General features: G+C 38.0%; 1 protein-coding gene across 1 annotated transcript in view; it reads left to right on the plus strand.

Annotated features, from left to right (window-relative positions):
- The first annotated feature begins 322 nt into the window (after window positions 1-322).
- The window catches only part of IQCM (IQ motif containing M), a 160,767-nt gene continuing 140,217 nt past the window's right edge, over window positions 323-20,872 (plus strand). The window contains 1 exon segment of the mRNA XM_075040170.1: window positions 323-342. The gene's annotated coding sequence lies outside the window, so the exon portion shown is untranslated.

Here is a 20,872-nt window from a genome sequence, read left to right on the forward strand (position 1 = left end):
TAACTGACTGACTGATTTACTGTATTTTTTATTACAGATGAAGCTTTAAAGATAGCTCTGTGAACTCTTAAGGTCATGCAGAATTTGAGGGGTGTTTCTTTGGTTTCATTCAGTGACATGAAGAAAACATCAGTTTGAACTGGTTCTGTGTCCTGGGTTTGGCTTGGATAGAGTTAATTTTCACAAGAAGCTGGGAGGGGACACAGCCAGGACAGCTGACCTGAACTAGCCAAGGGTATATTCATTACCATATGACATCATGCTCAGTATATAACTGGGGAAGCTGGCTGGGGGGAGGAGGGATCGTGGCTTGGGAACGGGCTGGGCATCGGGCTCTGGGTGGTAAGCAATTACATTGTGCATCATTTGCTTCATATATTCTTTTATTAGTAATATTGTTATTATTACTCCTCTCTTTTTGTTGTCCTATTATGCTGTTCTTACCTCAACCCACGAGGTTTTACCTTTTTCTTCTGATTGTCCTCCCCATCCCACCAGGTGGACGGGGAGGAGTAAGTGAGTGGCTGTGTGGTGTTTAGTTGCTGTCTGTGCTTAAACCACAACATTTTGACAAACACCAGTTAAAGAAAGCTAGCCAACTAATTAAGCTCTCCTTAATTTAGTTGCAGTGTAGGGGGTGACCTGGTGGAATGAAATGTTACATATTCAGAAGTACTCAAAATTTAGATTATAATGAACTGGGATAGCCAAGGAGAATGCCGAAACAGTCAGGACAACCTGATAAGGCCAAAGTGGCAAACTTTCTACAATAAGTAAATGCATAGATGGCTATGAAGGAAGTAGGTGACAAGATCAGATGTGGCAGGAAAGACAAGCTGCCAGTTAATGTCCAATACCATGGCAGTTTATCCTGTATCATTCACTAGGGAACCCAGGCCGAAACAGCCTCTTGGCTAGGCCACTGTCTCAGGACACAGCAGAACAACGTCTTACCTCTGTTAGCTGAGGGTTGTCATGGCTTATCTCTGGTTATCTCCTGTTTTGACTTGGGAAGCTTTTCTCGTGAAAGTTTCATTAAAACACATACATTTCTGCAAAAAGTTGCACTTCTGACAAATCAGCATTTTTCAAATGAAAAGTGTTTAATCAAGAAGTTTCCAGCCAAGTCTAATTATAGCATCCTCTTTAAATGTTTCCGAGTTTCAGACAGCACTTCAAAAAGAAGCACAATGAAACATTCGTTATTACTAAAGTCTTTCATATTACTTAAATTACAAGAAACAATTAAATATGTCATAAATGATATCTTGATAAGCATTTGACATGCCACTGAATAACATTTGGTGGCTTGAGTTTCTAATTTATCTCCTTTAAACTCAAACTTCCTTCTAGTTCTTATCTGAATTACTGTTGAACATAAGCCAAAGTTCACTCGGACTTCCTTTCTACACAAATTCAATTAAGAAATGTAAACATTTGGAATCTTTCTTGGGGAGGGGGGAGCGGAAATTGTCAGTAGAAAAGATGCATGTGGGCCAAAAGAAGAGAGAGCTATTTTTATGTGGAGAAAAGAGTCAGTAGTAGCTTTTGACATGGACAAAGTACTTTGTTACTAGAGGCAGCAGGTTTCTTGCTTATGACAGAAGACAGTCAGCCAGCTGTGCATGAAAGCAAGGTAACTCATGTTTGTACAGTCACAGGGAATAGAATGCTGTTAATGACAGGAGAACATGTTTAGCTCTTGGAAATATTTTGGCTATTGTGCAACATGCAGTGAGTGTTGGCTTGAAACCAGAATGTTAGAATGTTTTGTTGTTGTTGACATGCTGCTTCTCATAGGCTTTTGTTGAACAACTTGCAAACTCCTGGTATAATCTAAAAGACCATGGTAAATTTTACAAGAGCAAAGGTAAAGAGAGAAATATGGTGACAACAATAGAAGAGAGAATATAAGGCGAAAGGCTCAGTAGAAAGTACGGAAGCTCATCTGTGTATTATTTTAAGGCAACACTTAATCTGGAAGCATGGAAATTGTCAATGCAAGTTTGAGACCACGACACTGGCAAAAGCTGGATAATACATGCAAAGGCCAACACTTTTCTGACTCATTGTCTAGAATCTGGTAAAGCAAGTGACAGCTGGTGGTGTTCTTAATTTCAGCACCAAATCCAAGGAAACCAGCTGAAGTATGTAGCTGAGAAAAATCATTACCCATTTAAAAAGTTCAAAGGGTATGTTAGGGAAGTTAGAAAGACTTTGGCTTTTGAACACTCAGCTCTTTCACAGGATCTTCAGGAGTTATATAAACTTGTATAAGAATGCATGCGAGAATATTTCAGCTAAATGACTTTTGAAAGCTTGGCTTATACAAGGTATGAATTCCAAGCTAATTGACAAAATCCTTTAGCTGAGATAGACAAAGGAACTCCCCCCCTCCCCCCAAACCCACTAACAATTCAGCCCCCTGCCCCCCAAACTCCAGTACCAGTAAGTGCTTGAAATATCTATTTGCCTTTTTTGTATTGTTTAAACGTATTGATTGAAAAGCACATCTGGAAAGTTTCTGCAGCCCCCAGTCAGAGATAAGCATTTAAACCATGGGATCCAAACATCCTGGTTAGGGATAGACATTGATCTGGGGTATACCATGGCAAAACAAATCTGCAATGCAGCCCTTTTCTGATCACACTTGAAAGAGGAGGCTTATTCCATCAAGGCCTAGGAAATGACCCCCCTCTCTTTTTTTTTTTTTTTTCTTTAAATTATGTTGCTAGTGTTGCTCAAGTGTAGACAAGGTCTAGAAAGGATCACCTGGGGGCTCTGAGAAATCTATTCTTGCGTGCCCATCTGGAAGACAGTTGCAGACTCAACAGGTTGGTGTTGGGACAATCACAATTAAAGAGTCATTCTGGGCTGTTAAAAAAAGCTGTCTGTGCTGGAAGTGGCCAGGGAGCAGTACTTTACAGCATCTTGATTTAAAAACAGAAGTGGTTTTTGAATGCTTACTGGGCAGCTATTCATAAAAGCAAGTTGGATATTATTACTCAAATGTCAGATGGATTTATAACGTTGTGTTAGTAAAAAGTGTTTTTTATAATCTGCTTTAAAATACAACTTAACCAGAAAAAATTTAATCTGAATCTAGATATGCACACTTTAGCATGTGTCTAACCTTAATAGAATTGTACAGAAACAGCTGGACCAAATCTTTGATAGAAGTTTATTCTTAGGTCTTGAAAAGGAAGTTATTGTAGAGTTGCTCACATGGATCCAGAAGCAAACTGGCTTCTGACTGCTATACTGCTGCTCTACTATATGCTCTTTTAGTACATCATCCTAGGCTTTCATACTTTTTTGTATGTAGGTATCAATTATTGCTGAGACAGACTCCATGAGAATTTGGACCTGTTAGGGACTTTATTCTGAGACCATGTGGAGAGCAGACACTTTTCAGAAAACCAGGATGATCTTTACAAACAAGGCAGCTTTTATTTGTTTACTGGAACACAGCATTTCAAGGTGCTTAAATCAGAAGGAAAAGCAAAGCTTATATGCACATCCATACTGGCAGCGTGATAATTCCACACCGTTACCAGCTCTTGATGGCTCTTTCATACCACATCATATCTATTTTCTACATGTTTCTGAGTAAGCTCCCTATTTCAGTACTAATTAAATCCTTCAGTGTCACCCTTCAGTGAAATTAGTCTTACCTGCTTTCACAGTGTAAATAGGGCTTCATTTTCAAGAGTCACTTCTTCAGTAGAAACACTTCCATGAACTGAGCTAAAGCACATGCTGCTGATCTGTTTCCCTGGTAGCCCATTTCCATGCAGCATAAATACGAATCTTTTCCTGAATCATGGCCCTTCCTGTTGTTGGCGAGCATAACAGTTCAATTATTTTAGTGTCCTTTTTTTCTTGTGCTTCCTTTGATCGTCTGCTGTATTTTCCAGAAGAGGGTCTTCATTTATTGCAAATTGACCAAGCATTATCAAAGCATAGTTATATTTTTTTATGCTTTACACTTGAGAAACTGAAACATTAACAGAAGAAATGTCTGTGGTGACAAAAAAGTGGTTTTGGTCACCTACACCAATAGAAATCAGCCTTACATCTAGCCTGACATTACTATGTGCTTAAAAGGAAGTGATACTGAGTTTTGCATGGTCGGTGTCCCTAGAAAAGGCAGGAGCCCTCTTGCTCTTTAACAACTCTGTTTTGAATGTGTTCAACTGTCCTTGATGATTAAAGCCCACAGATGAAGATTAATGTAGTCTTTGGTCTTTTTTTGGCCATGATATTGTGGCTGCATTTACTACCCTGTGCATCTTTTAGATATATATTTTGCTTTTTTAGGTTTTCAGTGTTGGAAACAGACATAGTATGGATGAAAATTGGCAGAAAAATGTGAAAAGCTTCAGGATTTTGAGTCAGGTGGCAGAACATTCGGGAAGCTTCTGGCACACCACAGATGGTCGGTATAAACTGTTGTGGCAGAGCAGCTCTGCCAGGAACCCCGTGGAGTTTATTTCTAAAGTAAACTTTTAAAAATACACAGAATATTAAAGCAAGAAAAATTAATATAGTTTGAAGGCACTGTTAATATGTTAGTGTGCTATGTGGTTCCATATACCCCCATCCTTTTTTTTTTTTTCTAGTTATTTAAGATTAGTATCCTGATTTTCCTAATTCCATCTTCTCTGATCTTTGTACTCTTTCAAACAAATCATGTAGCTGATCTGGAGGACACAGGGTAGTATTGAGCCATGAGCTGAACTGAACAACAGAATTATAGATACTTTTATATTTACAAAAGAACCATGAATAGGATTAAAGAGCAAAAGCATAGTTTTACATAATATATATTACATGCTTATGAATGAAACCAGAGCATTTAATAAGTATTTAATAATATTTATATTATTGATGTAGATAAAATATTTTTATTTATGTGTAAAATTGTATAAGAATACATTTATTCTTATATATACATATGTTTATATATAATAATCAGAATATTATATATTATGTAAGATAAAACATGTTTTACTAAATTAAATAATGTTCTTACTTGAATTATGCTATAAAGTGTGAAAATTTTGGCAGAGGATTGGGAATAGGAGTGGATGAGAAGATCCATTTGCCTAATACCAACACTCAAACGGATTTCCCCCCTGCCCCCTTGTTGTTTTGGGGGGGTTTGCTTTTTTTTTTAACAATGGAGAAAATGTTCTTAAGAGAAAAATAATTTTCAGCTGGAAAATTCCCACGCGCACAGAACAAATTAGAATAACACAAAATTTGGGAATTTGATTGAGTTTTTTCAAGAATATTGTCCATGTTTCAGAATTTCTTGGAACTGTGATCCATGGTGCTTGGCAAATCTTAGCTAACACCTGATATTTCAAGAAGAAACCTGTATCCATAAAGTTAGTGTTAGATTCTTAATCACTTCTTTTGCTTCCCTCATTAGTTAGAGAAGTCAGCATTTAGAAATGTCAGTCAAAATGTGTATTTTTAAAGTGATAAAGGGATTCCAAGCTGTGACTCATCTCCTAACAATGATTCCATTGTACACTACTGGAAAAATGTAAATACTGTTTTAGCCAGTTTAGATACCAGCTAAAACTTTCTATCTCCAAACAGGTCTTAATATTAAGTTCAAAATAAATTACTTGCCAAAATAAGAAGAGATTCACCTTTTGTACCAGTAAGATATATCCTCTAAGATAACACCATAGCCTCTCCACCTTAAAGTCCCAAACGTTGAGTACATCTGTATTTTTTCTGAGACATTTTGATGTGAAGTTTTACTCAAGATTTCATTAAACTAGGTCATAAAAGAGGGCAAACTGAGGTTATCTGGGCTAATTTGATTGTGTCTAAAAGCGATGCATCTGTTGAATTTTCAATGAGGTTTTTTTGCCCTCTGCACCTCAGCCTTTCAATCTGGTGAAAGAACTTATTATTTCTTTCAGGCAAAATCCCCGTGAAGTTAGTAGCAAAATTCCATGGGCTGGAGGCTAGACTTTTTGGGTCAGTGTATATGGATCTGTACTGGGAATTAAATTATAGGCTGAAGAGAATAGTTTGAGGTTGAACTATGCCCAGTGGAGTTACTTCCTATTTTTTAATTTTTTTTTTCTCCCCGCCATGTTTGAAAGGAAGCAAGTAAAACCCTTTCTAGGCTAAATCAGAGAGCATAACCTGTAATTGCTGTAAGAATGGACACAAACAAGCCACGTGTAAAGCTTGGAAGCTGTCGAAGATGCATTACTGACATAATATGAGGAGTTAAGTTTGAGGAAAAACTTGTCTCGTTACTGATAACATACATTCAGCAGTACTCTCATGTCTTTTACATGGGATATGAATGCTGTGTCATGTATGCCTCACCATTTTCGTCTTGCAGAATGGAAGAGAGTTGGTAAAAATCACACACACAGTTGTATAGCTACAGTAACCTATTCTCATTTTATATTAGGCGTAATCATCCTGAGATTTACTATAATATGCCGTTTGTTGTGAATCTGTGTGAGAAACCATATTTTTTATGTTTCAGCCTCAAGACTGTTAGACTTGTGTGTTATTTTGTTGTTGTACCTTTCCACTTCCATAGCAACAATTTAGCTATTCTCAGCTCATAGTAATTGTGAGAAAATCAAATTCCATCTGTTTTTGCAAAATGAAGTCTGAATAAACCTTCATTTGTTAATCATCACTTACTTCCACTCCTAGGCTGGTTAAGCAAAGCAGTGTCTGTTGGTGTTGCACAAAGTAAACTGCCTTGATAGTGAGAAATATATGGGGCCACTCAGTGTCACAGCTAACCAATACTGCAAAACTGGGGTCAATGTAAGCATTGGAATAAGAGAGAGTTCTAAAAGCACACTTGAGGCCAGCACCACAGAATCAGGTTCTAACCCTCATGCTATACAGTAATAGTGCTGATCAGGAAATCTAGTTAAGTCTCAATTTGAATAATGTTTTAAGAATACATCAGACTAAGAGTTTCTTGTTACAATAGCTGGCAAAATGTAGTGCCAGCATCTTTCCCTATACTTTTCTGCATCTTCTCTCTGCTTGTTTATCTATGGCATATTGTTATCAAATGCTTTTAGTTCCCACTGCTAAAACTTGAGGGGAGGTCTCAGGCATTTCCATTTGCTGTGAATTACTCAATCAAGATTACATGTTCTAAATCCTCTTGGCCTGGAGTAAAGACTTAGGCTATTCTGTAATATAACTCTTCCTTCAGAAATTCTTCAGGATGCCTGATGCTGTGAGCATTTCTTTGCTTTGTGGGCAATTTCTTCAGTGACTTTTCAGTGCCTTATTGCCTTGGTACTGTTATGAGATGCTCTTAGACTTTTCACTAGACTTTCTACTATTTGCAGCATGAGGAAGCAAAACTATAAATTCTCTTAGAATCATAGAATGGTTTGGGTTGGAAGGGACCTTAAAGATCATCTAGTTTCAATGTACTTGCCATGGGCAGAGGGACACCTTCCACTAGATGAGGTTGCTTAAAGCCCCATCCAACCTGGCCTTGAACACTGCCAGGGATGGGGCATCCACAACCTCTCTGGGGAACCTGTTCCTGTGCCTCACTGCGAAGAATTTTTTTCTAATATCTAGTCTAAATCTACCCTCTTTCAGTTTAAAGCCATTACCCCTTGTTCTATCACTACATGCACTTGTAAGTAGTCCCTCTCCAGCTTTCTTGTAGGCCCCCTTTAGATACTGGAAGGCTGCTATAAGGTCTCTCCGGAGCCTTCTCTTCTCCAGGCTGAACAACCGCAACTCTCTCGGCCTTGTCTTCATAGAGGAGGTGCTCCAGCCCCCGATCATCATCTTCCTCTCATGTCTTTAGTAATCTAGCACAGAATTCAATGAGAGCTCTGAAAACAGTGTCCATCTCCAAGACCTTGACAAAGCAAGGATTTCAGACATGACCTGTAAAACACAGGGAGGTGTCCAGGCCCCTTGTTTCACAGGAAACTGAAAATTAGGATGGTTCTGTTCATCTGTATTCTGCTGACTGTACTCTGTCTCTTTCCTCTCTGCCAATGGCAAGAATGGAAAATCAAGACTCAACAACCACTTACTCCATGGCCATTTCAGCAGGCCCATCAGAATTTCTGCAGCTGCTCTCCGCTCAGGGCTCATCAAACACCTCTTCCTTCACAGTTTCTCAAACGCCTCCACCTCAGCATTTCAAGTAATTCAAGCTGCTTCTTTTCTTGCTTGCTCTCCTGCTTGCCTGCCAAAACCAGAAAGCCTTTATTAAGGGCTTCCCTATCAATCATCCTGAAGGCCCCTTTGGAGGTCTGATTAGTATTTGCAGCCTATGTTCAGGAACAGGTTGAATCTATCTGGTGCAATTTATACAAAGGGGTATGAAGGAAAGGAATGATTTAACTGAAGTGTGAAGTCTTGTTTCTATGGTGCAAGATATGTTACCATCTCTGTGAGCAGTAGGATATTTTCAGATTGTAAAGAGTTTTGCAAGTGTTGCAGGGAATACAATCCCTTCATCTTTCTAAGCCCATACACACTGGATAAAGCGTTTTAGAGGCAGATAGAAGTTTTCTGTGACTCGTGCTCTGGATCCCGTGTCTTATGATTTCACAAGAATATTAAACTTTGAATTCTGTTCACCCAGAAGAATGGAGAATGACCTGAATTTCACTTTCACAGGCAGTGCTGGAGGCTGGAGAACTTCTGGGGCTAGGCTGGCTGTGCACAAGGCATGGGTAGACCCACCATGAACTCCCCATCTAGATAGACTGCAGCCTGTCCAGCCTTATCTGCTAGGCTCCATTGAAAAGGAAGTGAACAAGGCACCTGGCTTTAATTAAAAAAAAAAAAAGAACGAATGATTTGTGTTGCCCAAAGCAATCAGCTTGCATGCTGAAGAATGAGATTTTATTTAGATATACTACTTTATTCATGCAATCCTGGTTAACCTAATAACTTTACTAAAACTACACTTAAGTAAAGCGCTTTTTCTGGCCTGTTGCTGCTGTAAATTTTGCTTAGAAATCTGGCTGCAGAAAGCTGATATTATGTGATTTAATTATAAAACTTCTGTCAGAGCAAAGTAAAGAGACCAACTGCTGCCTGCCAGCTTCAGGTGCTGTTGAGTGAAGTCCACGGAGCTGGAGTACCAGTGGCAGCAGGACTGCACCTTGCCACAACCATGCGTAGCAGAAACTGGCTGTTGCCTGGTAACAGGGACCATTGCTTTTCTTTTTCCAGAGGTTTAGCAAGCAAACAGCTGAAGCAACCGATTTGGGGAGCAGCATAAGGTTTGAAAAGAACAAATAGTTGTTGAGGAAAAAACAGTTAAGAGTGAGATAAGAGATTCTTACTTGGATACAGCAAAAGCCAACACAACAGAAGGGTTGGGAGGAGAGGCAAAGGCGAAATACCAGTAGACTTGTTTAAGGGCTGGAAGGATTTTTTTTTTTTTCCTTAGTTCTTGTACACCTAGTGGCAATGAAGTTCTTCTACACTTGCTGATCCAGAAGCATTTTCAGAAAATTGTTTGTACAAATCTGTTCTTCCTTACCTTCCAGTCACTTCCTCTTGCTCAGATCTTCATGTTTATCTTCCACTATATTTTGTAGTCTCTATTTGCTGTTCAGAAGGAGTTTCTTCTGTTACACCTCGTACGAAGTGAGGGCGGTACTAGTTTCAATAAATGGCAATTCTGTTGAGAGAGCAGGGGTACTTGATATATCTGGGTTACTACTGCTGATTCTGTGTGCCTCGGGTCTTCCTACCTGCAGTTTTAGGTAGAAGACAATACATCATCTTGCGCATCTGAAAGATTTTTCTTCATAATCACAAAGGTTACAGAAATAGCCTGAAAGGTTCCCTCGTCTGAGCACAAGGAAACCTTCACAGGTCCATTCTCAATCAGAGAATACAGAAACAAGGGTAATAATTTGCAGACTGTTTCCTGTAGAAGTGCTAATGTGAGTTCTGTTTTACAGGTGAGGGAGGTGCAGTCAGACTGCTCAGCTCAAATTTTCCATGTGGTTCCACAGGCAAATGTACATTGCTAAATTCTTCCGGTAGATCAGGTCACAGAAACAAATGGTCATGTGAATGAATGTAAAGCAGACAGGCTTATTTGTGATGGCTTTACCACAGATAGTTCAAGTAAATACACAAGTTCACAGGTATGAGTTACCCTAGAGAAGATAGCCTTGCTCTTGGTGTGTACTCTGGTTGCTAGTGGTACCTATATTTTATAGATTAGAATTAACTCAAATATTTTTACCTTTGTTGTATTTACATTTTCACTTACATGTGCAGACTTATCTTACAACTCAGCAACAGGTTGTGCAACTTCATCTTTGGTTCCATACAGCATTTCTAATGGAGATCTCCTAAAATATATTGCTGGAAGAGAAATGGAGCATAAGGAGCTGGGTATGAATACATTTCCCAGTACAGCAGGCTTTTCAGGCTAACTTCTTTTTAGTGCTGCCTTGTGATTGCCTTGCAGCAATGAGCAGTTATTCACACAGATACTCTGGTGGGTTTCCTTTCTGGGAGATGCTACTGACCAGTATGAGGGAGAGCTCATAATCTGCACTCAAGATTTGATATCACCCTTGCACTGATACAATATGGATTTTCACTCCTTGCCTTCTCTGTTTACATGAGTTTCCTCCTTCTTCAGTTTTCTGAATTGCTCACCATTTTTTTCCACATACAAAATCCCATTTCTGCACAATCCTTTTTCTCTCTACATATGATTAGGTATGAAAAGATAAATCAAATGTCTAAGGCTTGGAAAACCCTAACCCCTTTTCTAAGGCAACAGTATTTAGGTTCACTGCCTAGCTGTCAAATTTATTCATCCCTCTCCTAAAGCTATTTCAGTCAACTGTAATTCTTATAAAGATATTTTGGAAATTACTATCTTTTACTTGAAGCAGAAGAAATGTGAAGAAATATGTCCTCCAAAAAGATTTTTAGAGGACACAAAATAATAATTATATATTTTAAATACTATTAAAGAAGTAAATACATGTATTTTCCAGTGGGTTTGTGCAACCTTTTAAGTATTACAACTCACATTTTATTGCATTACTGTACGCTTCAGCTATAGTTATTATATTTGATAATTAAAAGCATGTATCTTCAAAGAATAATGCAATTGAAAGTGTCAAAAATACTGACATAACATTAAAAATCTTTTGTTAAGGAAATTCAAGGAGATTGTTCTCAAGAATGAGAGTTGCAGCTTTTGGCTTTCCTTCACTTGACATATTTTAGACCTAATTCAGTAGTCATTGACATCTGTGGCTCAGGCTTTTTTTTATTATATGCTGTGGCATTCAATGAACATACTGTACATGCCTCTTTTTTTTTTTTTTTTTTTTTTTTTTTTTTTTTTTACACCACACTACTGGCCCCATGAGAAGACACGTTTGCTTTTCTTCTTCTTCCTTTGGGTCTGGAACTATTCTATTCTGTAACTATTATTCAAGAGACAGAATACCTTTATTTGGGAGTATTCCAGCTTATTTCTCTGAACCTATTTAAAGGGAAAGGCTTTACTCAAGAGTGGAATCTGTTCTTTGTAAATAAATTTAAAATGAGTAGAATAAAGAATTTGGGCAGTAATTTAAGTCCCCAGAGTTAAATTATGCTATTGTCTGTTATGCAGACAGTTCAAAAAACTTCTGTGGAAACTTCTCTTTAAAAACAGTATTACTGCTAATTTCTAAAAGGAATATTACTAATCTTGGAAATTTATTACAGTATAAACTTTTCTAGCAGCTGACTCTGCACCTGCATTCTCTATCAGAGAAATTTTGGTAATGCAGCAAACAGAGGTTTGCACTCAGACTGTGTCTTAAAATGACCTAAAAATCTATAGATGTTTTATTTTTCATTTCTCAATGTGATGAGCCAGCTGGCACTACTGATAGGCCGTTCATGTGGAGTTGTGGCTCTTCCAGAAGATTTCCTGTAAAAATAATCAGTGAGAATTGAGATGTACTCAACTAAGATGATTTCTGTGTCACAAACCACTTTCAGTATTTGGTATTAAAAGCTTATCTGGTATTTTCAACTTGCTAAACTTTGAGAATTTTTTTTTAATGACATACAACCTAGCATTTTTGTCTCTGGTGAATGATCAGCTATGAGAGTAACCTCTTTTCCTAGAAATGTTGTAAAGCACTTAAAAGCCAACGGAGTGCACTGTTCTATTGGGTTGTTAAAATAATTCATCAGAGTAGCAGATGTTCAACAAGTTACAGGCTATCATATTGTTGTGCATTATAGCTGCATACGCAAGCCTAAAGACATGTGGACAATATTACACCACTAAGTTCCTTGTGAACATATTCTCAACAATAAAGTGAAAAAAATTGAAAGAACTAAAGGAAAAGGAATTCCTTTCAGCAGTCTTTCCTTTGGTGCAGTGCCATCAGCAAGAGCTATGCTGCTTCTGGATCTGCAAATGGCATGTAAAAGCCCTCTCTATATTGCACTGTCATGTGTTACAGACCTGTTAGTTTTGCTACTGTTAAGTTTGGCACCTTAGTCCAAAATCTAGGTACAAGAAGAAGCTGGCTAATCCCAGGACTGCCTAGATTTCTGTCAATAAAGTCCATGTATCACATATATTTTTACTTCTGGCTATGCCTAGAAATGTCAAATTCTGACAAGGCTGGGCATTTTGTTACTTGAATCTTGCCACCATTCATAAAGTGAGAGTTCCTCTGCCTTTTTCACTTGGAGGCCAACACTCATTGATGCCTACCCTCAACACAGGGAAGCACGTGGGCACCCTGTTTACCAACCGTTTAGTGATCAGGCTACTTGCCTGGGGTATGAGACTGCAGTTTAAAATATCTGTCTGCTCTGGAGTCAGATCAGAGTGGTTCCACTTTGCATTAAATATTCATTAGGCCCCTGAGTGAAAAAGAAATGGAAAACTATGTTATGGCACAGAAACAGTAAATAGGGGCTAAAACTCACAAACCCAAGGACTTTCCATAGTAAGTGTTCCAGGAGAGAGGGCAAAAAGACAGAAAGCGTAGTTTCCAGCAACTTCCAAAAGTTCTCAGTGGCTTCAGTGACGTGGGAATGCAGGCAGTTCAGAACCAGACTGATGAACAAATGTCAACCCTGGCATCTTTCAGATTTGGTCTCATAAACATTTGCTGTGTTACAAATTTATATCCTGCAAATCCTCTCCTCTGTCCATATATAAAAATCCCACTGAAGTAGATGGGACTAGGGAGGGGAGAGAAGGTTCCTGAGTCTGAAGGCCACAAAGACTGCTATTACAAAGTTGTCCACCGTGCTGTAACCTAAAAACTGGACTTGAGATGCTTGGTGAAACTTCTGACTATCAGAAGATGGCAGCATTGACGAAGAAAACAAGTAGAGAAGACATATTAAAGTAAATATTGATTTACATTCTGGCTTTTTACTTTGAATAAAGTAGTATTGTAGCAAGATAATGGCAATACAATAACTGAATGCAAAAGAAACCTTAACATGTCTGTCTTGATGAACAAATCACTGAGTTTAACAGTGTGTTACTGTTAAGTGAGGCAGGATTTTCTGAGGTGGCCATCTAATCACCATATGCATGTAGCATTTGCATGAAGTTCAAAGTTTATTCCTAGTGAATACAGTTATTAACGTCACATGTCTATGGTAAACAGACTTTTTGCCCCCCCCCCCTTTTTTTTTAAATTTTATTAAAGTTAACATCTCCCAAATGTAGGCTATGTTTAGATCTACTAGTCCAATAGGAGGCTTAATTAGATGTCATTTTGTTCAAATAATTGGCTCTCAGATTCACTGTAGCCAGGAAGCTCTGTGTTTGACATTACTGACACTGGCCTAGATTTTGATATGTTTGGCCTTATTGATGCGTGACTTGTCAATAATAAATGTGTGCTGAGACTATGGAAAGGTCCCCTTGCAGATTTGCTCTGTAGTTCAGCCTAAACCTACTCGACATAGATTTGTATGTGAACAACATGCAAGTAAATGGAGCTTATGCTCTGCTGGGGGAGTGCAGTATTTATCTAATTCTCACTGCAGCATCTTGAAACAGCAAAACCTTAATATTTATGACTGAGGTAGATGGTTGGTGAGTGTGGGCTTAAGGACATATGTATGTAGAACATAACTTTTCTCTCAAAGAAACAAACAGTAATTTAACTTCTACTGTTCTGAAAGAGTCTTCCTAATTGGGAGCCAGCTGTAACAGGCAATATATTCCTTTCCAAAATTTGCAGACAGGTAACTACGACACTTTACCATTGTGTTACTCTTTTCAAGCTCTTCACTTAGTGACATGAAAATACATGGGTTCAAAAGACTGCTTGCTTGGGTCAATGGAATCAAGCATGTGGCAGATTCATTACAAAAATTTCAGTATCCATACATTTATGGCAATTTACAAGAAATGCATATAGAAACCAAGCAGCACAATTATAATGTCTTCACCATTTTGCAGAGCCATATACACTAAAGTTTATGGGTGCAGCATACTCCCTCTGTCTGCAAAGCTACAAAATAATTTGCTGTTCTGATGAGCTGGTGCAGTGTTTTCTGTCCTGTGCTCTTCCTGCTTCTTTTTTTTTAGTGCCAGCATAAGTTGGGAAAAGAAATACACATTTGCCTATGAACCATGGCTCTTTATCCTTATGTACAACAGTTATAGTATGGAGTTCTTACTGAAAGTAATGGAAGTTCTTACTTTCTCATTGCATCACCACTCTGTTTTCCTATTTTCAAGGTTCAAGCCATGCATTTTGTGATGTGACTTTTTACAAAGTTTCAATGAAGGAATGATATGAATGAAAACTTCTCTGCAAATTTTCACCTGAAAATTCACTATTTTGTGGACTTCTAGGATTTGTCACTTGGAAAAGAGAAACCAAAGAGTTTAAATCAAGAAATTACAAAATTAATACATACAGCTTTTTAATACTTTCATTAATATTTTTGATCTGCCTGCTTTATTTGCTGTCCTGGGATGGTATAGAAATATGTGGTACTGTCTTCTCTTCCCTTTCTCTGGATTGTGACTTCTTCAGTAAAATGGCTGTAACACCTGAGGTGAACAGTCCCATCTTTTCTGTTACTCACAGTATCTCTTGGAGAAAGGGATTTTTCCATCCTTTTTTTTCTTTTCTTTTCTTTTTTTTTACCTCCATTTTGCATTCCTCCTTCCCATTGAAAGAAAAATAAGCAGAGTTCCTCTTTTCTTTTCACCTTTGTCCTGATTTCCATTCTCTCTGCAGAATTTCGGTCTTGGGTATCACAGGCTACAGGATACATTCTCTACCACTTTCATTTTTGCAACATCACAGGTTCACAATAGTGTAGTTAAAAGGAGAATTAGACTTCATGTCTGTGTGACAGCTAGTTCTTCAGCTTCTTACCTACTTTTTGATAGCTCTGATGGCTTTATTTTGACTCTTTATATTGCTTGAGTAATATACCCAAATTTCCTATTGCTAGGTTCTCATTAAAATATTTTAATTATATTTTACATATACAGTTGTGTGATAATAAGTGATAATAGGGTGATAGGCAAGAGGAAGAGAATGTAATATGACAGAGAGACTCCAATGTTTTAAATAAAGCCTGTTTGGTAAAAAAAAAAAAATTAAAAAATTCTTCATTCTTTTGTCTTTCTGCAGATCTTCAGAGTACTGTGATAGGAAAGCAGTCAGATTTTGTTTGCACTTGTAGCATGTCTGTTGCTTGTTCCTGTCTTGGTTGTTCCTGGTTTTAATAGTATTCCTGAAAAAATAATTCTTAAAATTTAAGAGCACCACGGCAAGATTTTGTACATATAATCCATCAATTTCATTGAATCTTTTTCCCTGTTTGAAACCTTCTTCAGCACTACACTCTCGAGTTATCAGCCTTTGCAGAGAACTTAACTTCACCTTTTCTCCTGCTGTTTCCATTTTCTGCTCAAATTGTGGCATTCTCTTGAGACTTAAAGGTCTTTGCATTTTTCATCATCAGGATATATAGAAATATATGAATATATGCTGGTTTTATATGTATATATATATAAAAAGTATATATATCTCTCAGAGGTCTTGATGTTTACCATAGAGAACAAAGAATTGGATTTCTTTCACTTCTGTCCTGTTGAGATTTTAGTGCTCAGTCACCTTGTCAATGAAAATCTTGTCACTAACTTTAATAGGTTTGACTCCATAGCATTTGAGGTTAAAAACTTAACGAACCTACCTCTTGGCAAGGTGAGTATTTGTTTTCCTTCGTATGTGCTATCCTCTTGTTGTTGTTGATGGGAAGGGGGAGAGTATGCAAATAAATGTTTCATATCATCCCTATACTACCTTAGGTTACAATGTTCTCTTTCTCCAGTTTACTCCTGTAGCAGCTGAACAGATTAAGACATATAAGGATGACCTGCCTGTTTAAAAGTTTATTTAATGATCTCTGTTCTGCATTACTCTTAACTTGTCATCCAGATACTTTACCATTACTCATGTGAGGTCATGGTAGTGATAGAGAAGTGAAACTCCTGTATCATGTTACTAGCAGTTAGAAAAATTTATGCGTCAGGTCCTTCATGTTAATATGGGGCCAAGTAGGTGATTGTGGCAATCTGGATAGAGCATTTGCGTTTTGTGGTTATGTCAGCATGAGTGATGAGTTCATTCTGTTATTCCTTTTGCAATTTGGATTGTGCACTGCTTTTTGTGCTTCCCTGTTCCCAACTTTTCAAAGGTGGTAGTTGAAAAGCCTCTTGCAGACTGACTTATAGCAGTTCATTACAGGTAACTTTCAATCACTAAGCTCTTAAACATCTGATCTCCCTATTTCTGCTAACCTGAGCTGGCTTTGTATTAAACATCTGTATTAAATTAAAAGCAATACTGAAAGCATGTTGGCCTCGGAGCTCTATTCTAATCAGTATGTAGTAGTAAAATTTTAAAATTAAATTCCTGTAGGAATTAAGTCCACCAGTAGTGTTATATGTTTAAAATTAATTATAATTTCAAACCTTCAGTTCAAATGCCTCAGCTAGCTTTTCATGCTGTAACTTTTGTGTGCATAATTAGATTTTTATGGATTTTCTTCTGATACTGTGTTCATAATCTTATCAGAGCAATATATTGTGTCATTGTAAGTACTTATTATGTACTATAAGCCATGAACAACACCTCCTTGTAATAGACCACTTGTCTGGTAGTCAATGTGTATTGAATTTTATGCTATATACAGCAAAAGGATTAATTTTTTAGGTTATAAAATTAGCATTTTTGAAAGATGTATTGCAGAATATGAAGAACTTCTTGAAGATTCCTGGAACATCAAATTATTTTTGAATGGACATTTTGTTGTAGATTAATCTATTCATGATGCATGTAATTTTGAAAATGTTACTATGGTAGGCAAATAGGAATGGGCATTTCATAGTGACAGTCTTACAATTTTCAGATTTCCAGTATATGTTCACCAGTGGAAGCTAAACATACAAAACTTGGCTGTTAGGAGAGTCAATTGTCAAGGTGCTAAATATGCCCACCTCCAGATAGTGCCAGCAGTACAATACATGCTGCAATAGTGTTAGAGCAACAGTGATACTATCTCTTTATAAAGTAGGGGTTGTAGTTACTCAAGTGTTATAAATAACCTTGGTTCTATCATGGCATAGAAATAAAGTGGTTTTTATATGGTACAACTTGGGTATTTTTCTTCTGTAGAACTGGCATGTGATCACAAAAAATATCTTTGGGAATACTTAGATGGCTTACAGTTCAGTATTAACTCTGAGCTGCTTTGTGATTTCAGTTCTTTTTCTGAGTTAAAAGGTGAAGAGGAAGGTATGTTTGTGGCTTTTCTGGTCAAGGAAGTCACACGTACAATATTTAGGTTTTATATTATGAGATTGTATTGGGTCTGGCTGAGATGGAGTTAATTCTCCCCATAGCAGCCCTCGTAGTGCTGTGCTCTGCATTGGTAGCCAGAAAGGTGTTGATGACACACCAGTGTTTTGGCTACTGCTGAGCAGTGCTGGCGCAGCATCAAGGCTGTCTCTCTGACATTTTTGCCCCCCCTCAACGGCACGCTGAGTCTGGGCAACATCTTGGGAGGGGACATAACCAGGACAGCTGACCTAAACTAACCAAACAGACATTTCATACCATATGACGTCAGCTCAGATATAAAAGCTAAGTAAAGGGAGAGAGAAGGGGAGCATTTTTGTCTTCCGGAGTAACCACTACACATACTGAACCCCTGCTTCCCAGGAAGTGGCTAGACATCGCCTGCTGATGGGAAGTAGAGAATAACATCATTTGTTTTTCTTTGCTTTCACGTGTGACTTTTGCTTTCACTTTGTTAAACTGTCCTTATCTTGACCTACGAACCTTTTGTTGTACTTTCTCTCTCCTGTCCAGCTGAGGAGGGGGAGTGATAGAGCGGCTTTGGTGGGCACCTGGCACCCAGCCAGGGTCAACCCACCACAGGCATCCTTGCTCATCTTTGTCTCTTACCACATGTTTTTACTTTGGAGCAGTGAACGCTTCATGTTGGTTTAACAGCAACTCTCCTATTTGCTTCATTCATTTCAACATGATATGGGAAATTCTTGTTTTCTTGTGAAATTTTTTTATCCCACTGGTGCATATTAGCTGTCCCCTTTAAAGAGGGATGGGTCCATTTTCTCTGGCTGTTGTCTCCCATATGATGCTGTGGAGCTAGGGATCAAATCAATTTGTACAGTGCTAGGATCTCAGTCTAGAAATGGCTTAGATCTTGTAATAGTCAAGGAATTGATCAGCCTCTTGTAGAGGTGTAAAAGCTGTTATAAGGGAGTATGTTTAAGTGAGTTTCATTGTTCCCATGTGTTGACTTACAAGCATCCTTGTATTCACATACTCCATTTCCACCTGCCAGGTTAATAGGTGCTCTCTGTGTGTTTCTCTGCCTCAGATGTTGATTTGGGTTCCCTTTCTGTAGTGTTGCCTCTCTACTTCCCCTTCACTTTAACTAATATTATTTCTTTTCTTTCTTTTCTGGATGATTAGTCTATCAGGATGTCATCATATTAAACCATTGGGAGAAGGTCTAATGATGAAATTGTCAGCAGGTGCCATCACCCAGTTCCTTGCTGAATAGCTTGACTATACACCTGCTTGGTGACGATGGCTCTGCTAGTCAGGTGTCTGATTCTGTGTGTCTCCCATTTTCCTATTCCATTTTTCTGGTTTTGGGGTTTTTTCTTTTGCAAAATCAATAGGGTTCTGTTGAGTAAAATTTTGGGGTTGAATGGATGGAATATTTGGGTAACAGTACAACAAGCAAACAAGCAGTCTTATGCCACTGAAATGAGCATAGAGACTGAGGGGTTTATGATGATTGTGGGCCAGAGGCTCAGTGGTAGCAGTCTTGCCCAATCAGGGCGGCTCTGGTTGGAAGTGAAGTACCTCTAAGTGCACTTTCATCTTGATCCATGTTGAGTTCTGATCTTGGGGCCAGCTGGAGCAAAAATGATGCTAAGCATTTTAAAATAGTCACCAACCTTTTCTACAATTTGATGTCAGAAGCAGCAGTAACTGTTATGTCACCAAGAGCTGAATGGTGAGCTTTTCCTAACACTGGTCCTCAATACTGGGGATCTGGGTAGCATTCAGTTAATATCCTGGACTCCTAGGTCTCCAAGAGTTATTATATAGTTATTCTGTCAGACTTTGCCAGATCCAGATATAAATATCATTAGAAGCAATTATTAGGGTTATGGTTTTCATGGTTTGTTTTGGGGCTTTTGCAGCTTTTTATTTCCTTTCTTGCATTTCTCCTTTTGTCCCACACTGGCTGTTTTAGCTGTTCCTACTGCTAGCTGCCAACTGCTTTTGTTTTACTAACACTTCACTCTCTCATAGAAGAAGTGGGAGGGTTGCAATGCCCAGACTGGTGCTTTTCTCCTCTCTTAGAATGGGTGCTGACTGAAGTTGAACAGGTTAGCATAATGGCCAGATCTTGACATTTTATAAGCCTTTAAATGTTTTGTGCTTTTATTAAAGTAGAGTGACTAAATTCAAGACTTATGTTTGTATTTTATTTATTTACTGAAAGTTACATTTCAAGATTCTCTGGGTTTGTAGAGAAAAGCCTGAAAATACTACTTAAGTCTCGATGACCGGAAGGCAAATAAGAGGATCCCTCAGATTGTTCTCTAAAGCTCAGGACATTGGACTGTGACTCATGATTTTGAGACATTCTGGCATGAATCACTAAGCTTTTCCTAGTAGAGGAAGGTCTGCAGACAGTGAACAGCAAACCTGAAAAGAGTAGTGGAACACTAATTGGTACAGTCAGGTTTTGAAGGGGAGTTCATGACATACTGATAATTTGCCAAACTGTATTGCTATGACCATAAATTGCAGTGACTTGTGGTAAATGTACTCCATTTTTGCCTCTGATTTCCCCCTTTCTGCCTTCAAATTCTACTCAGAAAGTACTTTGCTTTTTCTTAGGACACTTAGCAGTAGTAAACCCAGAGCAAAATCAGTAATTCTCCTTTTGCTTAAATAAAATAAAGCTTTTATTTGGCATAGAAATGGCAAATAAATGAAAATAAAATTGTATCACAAAGCTTCTCATTGAATTTCATTCTACAAGGTTGTCTGCAAAGGCTTCTTTTTAAACATATCACTCAAGGGGAAAACTGTACTGATTTTGGCAATCTAGTTTGTGGGCTCCATCTTTGTGCATTCAGATCATGCTAGTAGAAAGGGTGGCATGTTATTCAAAGTCTGAGCATCCAAACCAAAGCAAAATAGTGGAATTATGTGCAAAACTGGAAACAGAGAATATTCAAACCTGCATGCTAAAAACTAATGTATGAATTCTTGGTTAG

Source organism: Buteo buteo, chromosome 1 (genome assembly GCF_964188355.1).
Source record: "Buteo buteo chromosome 1, bButBut1.hap1.1, whole genome shotgun sequence".
Lineage (NCBI taxonomy): Eukaryota > Metazoa > Chordata > Aves > Accipitriformes > Accipitridae > Buteo > Buteo buteo.